This window comes from Sus scrofa, chromosome 4 (assembly GCF_000003025.6).
Source record: "Sus scrofa isolate TJ Tabasco breed Duroc chromosome 4, Sscrofa11.1, whole genome shotgun sequence".
NCBI lineage: Eukaryota > Metazoa > Chordata > Mammalia > Artiodactyla > Suidae > Sus > Sus scrofa.
Window position 1 is genome coordinate 22828212 of NC_010446.5, and position 8360 is coordinate 22836571.

Below are 8360 nucleotides of genomic sequence, written 5' to 3' on the forward strand. Positions count from 1 at the left end.
AGTTATTTAATCTTTTGAGCCATAGTTTTCCCATCTGCAAAATGGGGTTGTCATAATATTACATAATAAGTTAGAGTTGCTATGTTACTATCAGATTAATGGCAAGTGCTCAAAAACTTACATTAAAGCCATTATCCTTTAATTCTTATTTGTATCAAAATGACAATATTGAAGTTCCCTTGAAGCACAGCAGGTTAAGGACCTGGTGTTATCTCTACAGTCGCTTGGGTTGCTGCCGTGTGTAGGTTCAAATCCTGGCCCCAGAACTTCTGTTTGCCATGGGCATGGCCCCCAAAAATGACAAAATTATTATAAGCAAAGAGAAAAATGTAACTGTCCTTGAATTCATTGATTTGTTCTCACAGGTGGGCTCAAAATATGCTGATAAAGTCAGGAAGACAGAGCACTAGACTAGTGGTGAATTTTCAGTCAATTTTCCAGAGCTTGTTGTGGTGGCCTTGGACAAGTCTGTTTCCTTGTTTGGGCTTCATATTATTTATCCTTAATCATGAATAGGTTAGATATGCTGTCTAAGATCCTTTTAAGATCTATTATCAATGTTTCAAAGGTTTCAAAACAGCTAGAGCTAAAAAGGATGCATGAATACATGCATGAATCCCATGTTTGGATTTGATTGTGCTATATCAACATTAGTTACTGAAACAGCTAGAAGGAAAGGGGAGTCCTGTTGCGACTTTGATATTTGTCACTGTTACTACTGTACTCAGTATTGTATCATACTGGTGTTTTCATTCAGATACTTTTGTTTAAGTGGTAGCATTATTTAAAAATTTTTCACTGTGACTTCCTATCTTCACACTGGCTTTTACAATCTTTTTTTTTTTTTTTTCGGTCTTTTTAGGGCCATACCCATGGCATATGGAGGTTCCCAGGCTAGGGGTCCATTTGGAGCTGTAACCCTGGCCTATGCCACAGCCACAGCAATGCCAGATCCTCCGAGCCATGTCTGCGACCTACACCACAGCTCATAGCACCCCAGATCCTTAACCCACTGACCGAGGCCAAGGATAGAATCTGCCTCCTCATGGATACTAGTCAGATTCATTTCTGTTAAGCCACAATGGGAACTCCTACAATCTAATTTTAATTCAGCAGCTTCACTGATATCCTGTGTGGAAAATTCAATCCACTCTTCTCCAGATCTTACTTGGCCCCTTGAAAAGATTAGGGAATGAGATAGCAATTTCAAAAGTTTAATACAGATGTTTGTGAGTTTCATGGACTTTCATTTTTTTACTCCACTCAAACCTGTTTTTCTGCTGTTTTGTTTTATGTGTATTCATGGAGGGCAGAAATTATTAGCTTTCATCATTTTTTTAACAAGGGAGGACCCATCCAGTGGGAATCCGTTTGGTTATTGAAGGTGGAGGAGGATTTACTGTGTCTTTGAGGGGCAGATCAATGTTGCATCGATTGTGTATGTTTCCTATCAACTGCTTCCATGACTTCTGTCACCAAGTACTTGATTCTTGTGTTTTGGTACCTGCATCACTATGTTGGGATTTCTCTTCCACCCAGTGAATTATGGGGTGTTTTATTACATGTTTAGAAATGTCCAAACATGATTCCTCTGACTGATAGAGTAATTCCCAGAAGAAAGAACACACTGTTGGCCTTTTATTTTAACTCTTTACTAGTTCTGATCCATCCTTGAAGAAATCATATTTCTTCCTTACCTTTTTCAGCTTTTAAACATATAAGGTATCAGAGTGAATGAAATAATGTGAAATATAGCACAGAAACCTGGCAAATATTAGCGTGATCATTTTCTTAAGGATGGGTCTTATGTTTACAAATATGATTAGGATTGACTTTTCTATATACCAGTCCAGCATAAGTTACTTATATGGATTAATTAGTGAAGCCATGTTTGTGAAATCAAAGAATAAGTGGCAGTAAAATGTAAAGACATATAAAATTAAATATAAAGGCAAGAGGACTATCAAAACTGATTCTTGAATGTCCACATGTAAAGAATACCAGTCTATAGTACCAAGTCCTAAGCAAGACATTTTTAAAAGTAATTATTGAAAAATTAAAGAAATGCAGGGTAGTTCCCATTATGGCTCAGTGGTTAACGAATCCGACTAGGAACGATGAATTTGCAGGTTCGATCCCTGGCCTTGCTCAGTGGGTTAAGGATCCGGTGTTGCCATGAGCTGTGGTGTAGGTTGTAGACGCGGCTCAAATCCTACATTGCTGTGGCTGTGGTGTAGGCCAGCAGCTACAGCTCTGATTGGTCCCCTAGCTGGGAACCTCCATATGCTGCAGAAGCGGCCCTAGAAATGGCAAAAAGACAAAAAAAAAAAAAAAAAAAAAAGAAAGAAAAAGAAAAAGAAAAATTGAAGGAATGCAAAAGTCACTGACAGAATTGAGAAGAATTCCCTACCTTAGAAGAGAACGCAGTCTGTTACCCTAAAGGAAGGAAGTAGCACAGATTAGAGTACTTCTCAGTCTAGGTTTGGAAATGTTTGGTAAATTGATGATGAACACATTTCTAGTGTTTCCAAAATGTCTTTTTCCTACATTTCCCCTCCATATGTTACTATCACATTTTTTGCAATTATTGAAAGTTTCCAATATAGTAGTATAACCATTTGACTTCCGTTGACATTAGTCAGAAGAGTAGATCTAAAATAGGTCATCATTGCACTGTATATTTCAACAGATTCATCATCATTAGTTTTCTTTTTCTTCAAACATGGCGAAAGTATTTAAAGACATCTACATTTTTTTCTGTGCTTTATTATGAATTGTGTTTCTGTATTCTACTTTCTAATACCATTTCTTTATCCTATGCCTTTTTTGTTGATTTTCTCTGGACTAACAATGTCAACTATATATGTTAGAGTATACTAAGCTCCTGAGATCATTAAATCCTCAAGAATCAGTAACATAACAAATAGAAGTTTAATTTTTCTTAATGAAATAAGCCTGGGCAGCAGCTTTAAGTCAACAGTGTCTCTGCTCCCTGCACAGTCATTCATTGAAGTTAACTAAGACTGAAACTGCCTTTTTTTTTTTTTTTTTTTTTTTTTTTTTTGTCTTTTTAGCTATTTCCTGGGCCTCTCCCGCGGCATATGGAGGTTCCCAGGCTAGGGGTCTAATTGGAGCTGTGGCCGCCAGCCTATGCCAGGGCCACAGCAACACGGGATCCGAGCCGCGTCTGCAACCTACACCACAGCTCAAGGCAACGCCGGATTGTTAACACACTGAGCAAGGGCAGGGACCGAACCCACAACCTCATGGTTCCTAGTCAGATTCGTTAACCACTGCGCCACAACGGGAACTCCTGAAACTGCCATTTTTAATGCATCTTAATTCTAAGATGGCCATGGTCTTTTCCATTATAGTCTTCAGGAGTCAGAAGGAGTATGGTAGCACATTTCACATCTGCTCACATTCCTTCAGAATGATCTCAATCACATGGCCATATCTGAATTCAAGGAAGGCTGCGAAATGCAGTCCAATTCTGTGCCCAGTTAGAAGAGGAAAGCTTATTCTGGCTCCCTACATACCAGTATTTACCCTCCATGTCATTCTCCCCCTGTACTTACCTTTGCTAGCATGAATAGTTATTCTTCTTCACCTCTCTTCACTTTTACATCGTTTCTAGCTCAGATCTCATTTAATTCATCAGGCTAAAATTGAGAAGAAATTCAACACAGGAAATACAAAAAAGCCAATCTTGAGGTAATTGGCTAAAATGAATTTTTTTTTTTTGCCATCAATAAATGAGATTAAAATAACAAATCTCTGAGTTAAATCGTATGGCTTGTATCCACAAAATTTTTGTTAGAAAAAGTTTGATATGGTTTTAATAATACTAAATACTAAATCATGATAGTGAATTCATCACTCAACAGAGGCAACAAGTAGAGCTATTATAACAACTTCTGTATATATTTAGAGAGAAATCTAGGGGCTATCCAGCTTTCTTTTAACATTTATTTTTAAGCCTTGAAAATAACATGCAAATTCAGCAGTACAATGACATAATATTTCTTATATTCAATGTATCCGTTATAACCTCACTGCTGTGGCATGGGTTCGATGCCTGGCCTGGGAACCTCCACATGACTCAGTTGCAGCCAAAAAAAGAGAGAGAGTAAAGCATGTAGAAGCTGCAAGGTATGCATTAAGTGCTCGATAAACCTTGGCCATTATTATTATTTTATAATCAGGCAATTATTTTTCCTATCTTATTACTTGTCTTCTTTATAAATGGCCCCAAATAGCTTAATTGAAATTAATGTAGCAGGACAGAAGTAGGCTTTAAACCAAGAGGCAAAAATTCGTCTTTTTCTCACTTTTAAAGTGGAAGAGAATAATGCTTCTTGCCCGTGCCTAGCAGGGATCCTTTGGAAGCAAATGAGGTTTTGCACCTGAAAGGACTCTGAAAACCCAGACCTCGTGGCTCTTTGACTTGTATAAATTCAGTTACTTGCGATTGACCCCAGAGGTCCTTACAATGAATATGTTTCTAATTTTATTTAAACACAAATTTGAATCTACATGTTTCCTAAGTTAAAAAAGTTTCTGCTGTTTTAAAAAGTGTATTTAGCTACTGCCGGTATGTGTACCTAAATCACTTGGCTAGTAGGTATTTTTGAAGATAGGCCATAATGAGAGTGAGGAAGAGGGGATAAAGGGGGCCAACCCAGTGTGTCCTTCTTGCATGTCAAATGCAATCACAAATATCAATATTCTTGCATGGGGATGAGGAGGAGAGATCCCTAGGGGAGCTGAAATCCTATGGTCCTGGGTAAGCACTGTCCACTGTGGTTAGAGAATTAGGAAGATGCAGCACTGGCCTGAGTCAGCCAGTCAGAAAGGCTGAAGGAAGGAGAAAGAAGCCCTGGCCAAACGCACCTGTTGGCTTATTGGCCACCATTCAGAAACACTCTCACAAACTTGGGTGGCATCATTTAAAATCACCAGTTATTGCCCTACTGCTCTTTACAGGGTAAATTATAAGCTATAGCAGTACCTACAGATTTAGGGATTTGAGATCCTCTGAAGAAATCTAAAGGGCTATAAGTTCATCCTGAAGCTTTAAAAGGACCCACATGTCTCATATTTGGAACAAACTTTTAAAATGGTATAGGATAAGAAACCATATACCTATGAAAAGACAATTTCCATGTCATTTATCACATGTTAATTGGTTTGGAAAATGTATTTTCCTCCTCCATATCAGCAGCTGCCTTTTTTTTTTTTTTTTTTTTTTTGTCTTTTTCTCTCTTGGGGGCCACGCCCACGGCATATGGAGGTTCCCAGACTAGTGGTCCAGTCGGAGCTACAGTTGCAGGCCTGCATCATAGCTACAGCAACACAGGATCTGAGCCACATTTTGTGACCTACACCACAGTTCAGAGCAAGGCCAGATCCTTAACCCACTGAGCAAGGCTAGGGATCGATTCCACGTCCTCATGGATGCTAGTTGGGTTCGTTAACCACTGAGCCAAGACGGGAACTCCACTTTTTTTTTTTTTTTTTTTTTTTAATGACTTTACCACCTATCACCAGACATTGTCTGTTGAGCTGTTCCTTAGTTATGCAGCTGAATGATGATGGCTGACTTCTTAAGAAGGCAAGATTAGAAACTTGCTGACGAAGTTGCGGAGACACCAAGAGGCTTATATGGCATCGCCCAATTCACTCTTCATCAGTAGATGTATTTCAGACACAGCTGCTCTAGTTGATAGAGAAGTTCGGCCTTTGTCGCTGTAATGTTTGCCATACACGTGCTACAGAGAACACGAAGCTTAAAAGAAATACATAGTAGGTTAATTAAAATTTCATTAAATAAATTGCTGGTCCTAGTTTATAATTCTGATTCTCAGACCCTGTCTGGTTTCTGCCCCGTGGCACAATAATCAGGCTTATGCCCTTAGCAATTTCTCATGAAAACCTGGATTTCCAATGAACCTATATAAATTTTGGATGTAATGATGGTACTTTTCCTCAGGCATTGCTAAATGACTTTATTTTCATAGATTTTACTTTGTTTCAAATTATTCCCTTCCCTGAGAAGAATTTCAGGGTTGCCAAAGTTCAGAACCCTGACCAGTGGTCCCAAAGTCAAAATAGAATACACATGACCTCTTGCTTATAAGATAGTTGCACATTTCATTAAAGTAGTCATGATACTGAGACTTGCTCAGCTGGCGCACATGGATGTGAGAGGAGCTGTAAGAATGGAAATGACCTGTAAGATTGTACCAAGGACAAGAAGAGAAATGAATTGGCAGTGAAAGGAAGTTTGCTCGAGGTTTTTTTTTTTTTTCCCCCCACCTAGTGAGATCTCTGAGAAAGTCATGACATGCTATAACAAAGCCCTACCTCTTCCTGTCTCTTCGTGCTTGTTTCCTTGCATTCAGCCTAAGCCGCCTCTCACCTGGCCACCTGTGAATGCTCCAGCACAATAAGCCGGAGTGCCTTTGACCTTGACATTCCCTTTCTTGGAAAACCTGGCCTTGCACTTCTGACTTGCTGCTCACTTCTTTCAGATCTCTATTCCAGTATCTCACCTTGAAAGGTCTTGCCTCTCCACTCTGCTAAAATAGCCCCCCCTTCTATCCCTGCTACTCTTTTCTTTATTCTTCCTGAAACTATTTCTCTTTATCTGGCTGACAATAACTTTTTTTTACTGGTTCATTATTTCAAAGTTCATCTCCTCCACTAGAATCTGAGCTCCATAGAGGCAGAGTTTGTTGTATTCCCAGAGAAGTTTCTGGTATAGAAGAGATGCTCGGAACGTATGTCTTGAGTGAATGAATCATTTGTAGCCATACAGTTCAAATCCTAGGTTACCTGATTTCTGAGATTGTTTCCTGATCCTTAAATTGAGAATAAGACTTTTTCTGCTTCCAAACTACTGTGAAAAATCAAGTAGAATTATTTATGTAGAAGGACTTATAATCCATAAAGCCCTGTATAAAAGTTAGTGAATGTCAAGAACTGTAGTATGATGCAAAATTAGCTTACCCCGAATTCAAGGTCAGGCTTCTAATGGGGGCTTTGTCATTTAGTACGGCATGTGTCTTTGAACAGGTATACAGCCCTCTGCACCTCATTCTCCTTCTCTGCTGTAAGAATGAAATGAGATGATGTATATGTATGTACTTGATCAGCTGTAGAGCAGTACAGGACAATACCACATTATCACTTGTCTGTATAGAGCGGAACCACTCCCCTCACTGCCTTTATCCCTGGTATCCCCTGTTTATATATATGTAAATATGAAAAGGTATTACATGAGGGGGAAAGGTAAGCAACTTCTTCTGTTGTTAGGCTAGTGCTTTCCCAGAGGTGGAAAGAGTATATTCTCTAAATAAATAAGTTTATATGCAACTCATGTCACCACAATGCCAAAACTTATTTATTTTTTTAAATTTATCCTATTTTATTTAACTTATTGATGTATACCATGTTACATATGTTACAGGTATACAATGTAGTGACTCATAACTTTTAAAGGTTATGCTCCATTTATCATTATGATAAAATATCTGAAAAAGAATGGATATATGTATGTATAACTGAATCACTTTGTAGTACACCTCTGTATACCTGAAACGAATACAACATTGTAAATCAACTGTACTTCAATAAAAAATGAAAATTAAAAAAATAACAAGCTACAAGGAAATATTGTACATATGGAGAATATAGCCAATGTTCTAACCTATTTCTTGATGACACTTTGTCTCTAAATTTGTTTTAGGTTAAATTCTAAGGTTAACCAATTCCCTGGAATTCTTCAGCTGCAAAGAGCCTGTGAAGATCCTTGACCACTTTGGTTCAAGTTAAGCCATGCATGAATTGAACCTTCTTCAGATTATTTGCTTGTGCTCAAAGCACTGCATTAATCAGAGGAGGAGGCTTCAATCTTGGACTTGTTCTCAGAGGCTCTGCTGCATTGTGTTGCCTTTGATGAAAAGCTTAAAAGGCAGAGAACAGGAAATCCACTCTGATTTCATTGTTTGCTTTGAACAGTTCTTTCTTCTTTGGAACAATACTGGTTTGCCTAAAATGGCTAATAATCACTACTATTTATTGAACATTAATTCTGTGCCAGGCACTGCACAAAGTAGTTTCTATACATCTTTACATTTCATTTTCACACCAGTTCTCTGAAGGAGATTTTATTATCCCCATTCTACAGAATAGGAAACTGAGACTGAGCGACCTGGGGGAAGCGGGGGGAACAAACTTCTCCTATGGTCTCCTAGACAGAGGACCAAAGCTGGGGGTAACACATGGATCTGGTTCCGAGGCTTCTACTCCTAACCACTAAATCAGAACCAATTGCGGTCGAAGCCTGGGGGAGTTTG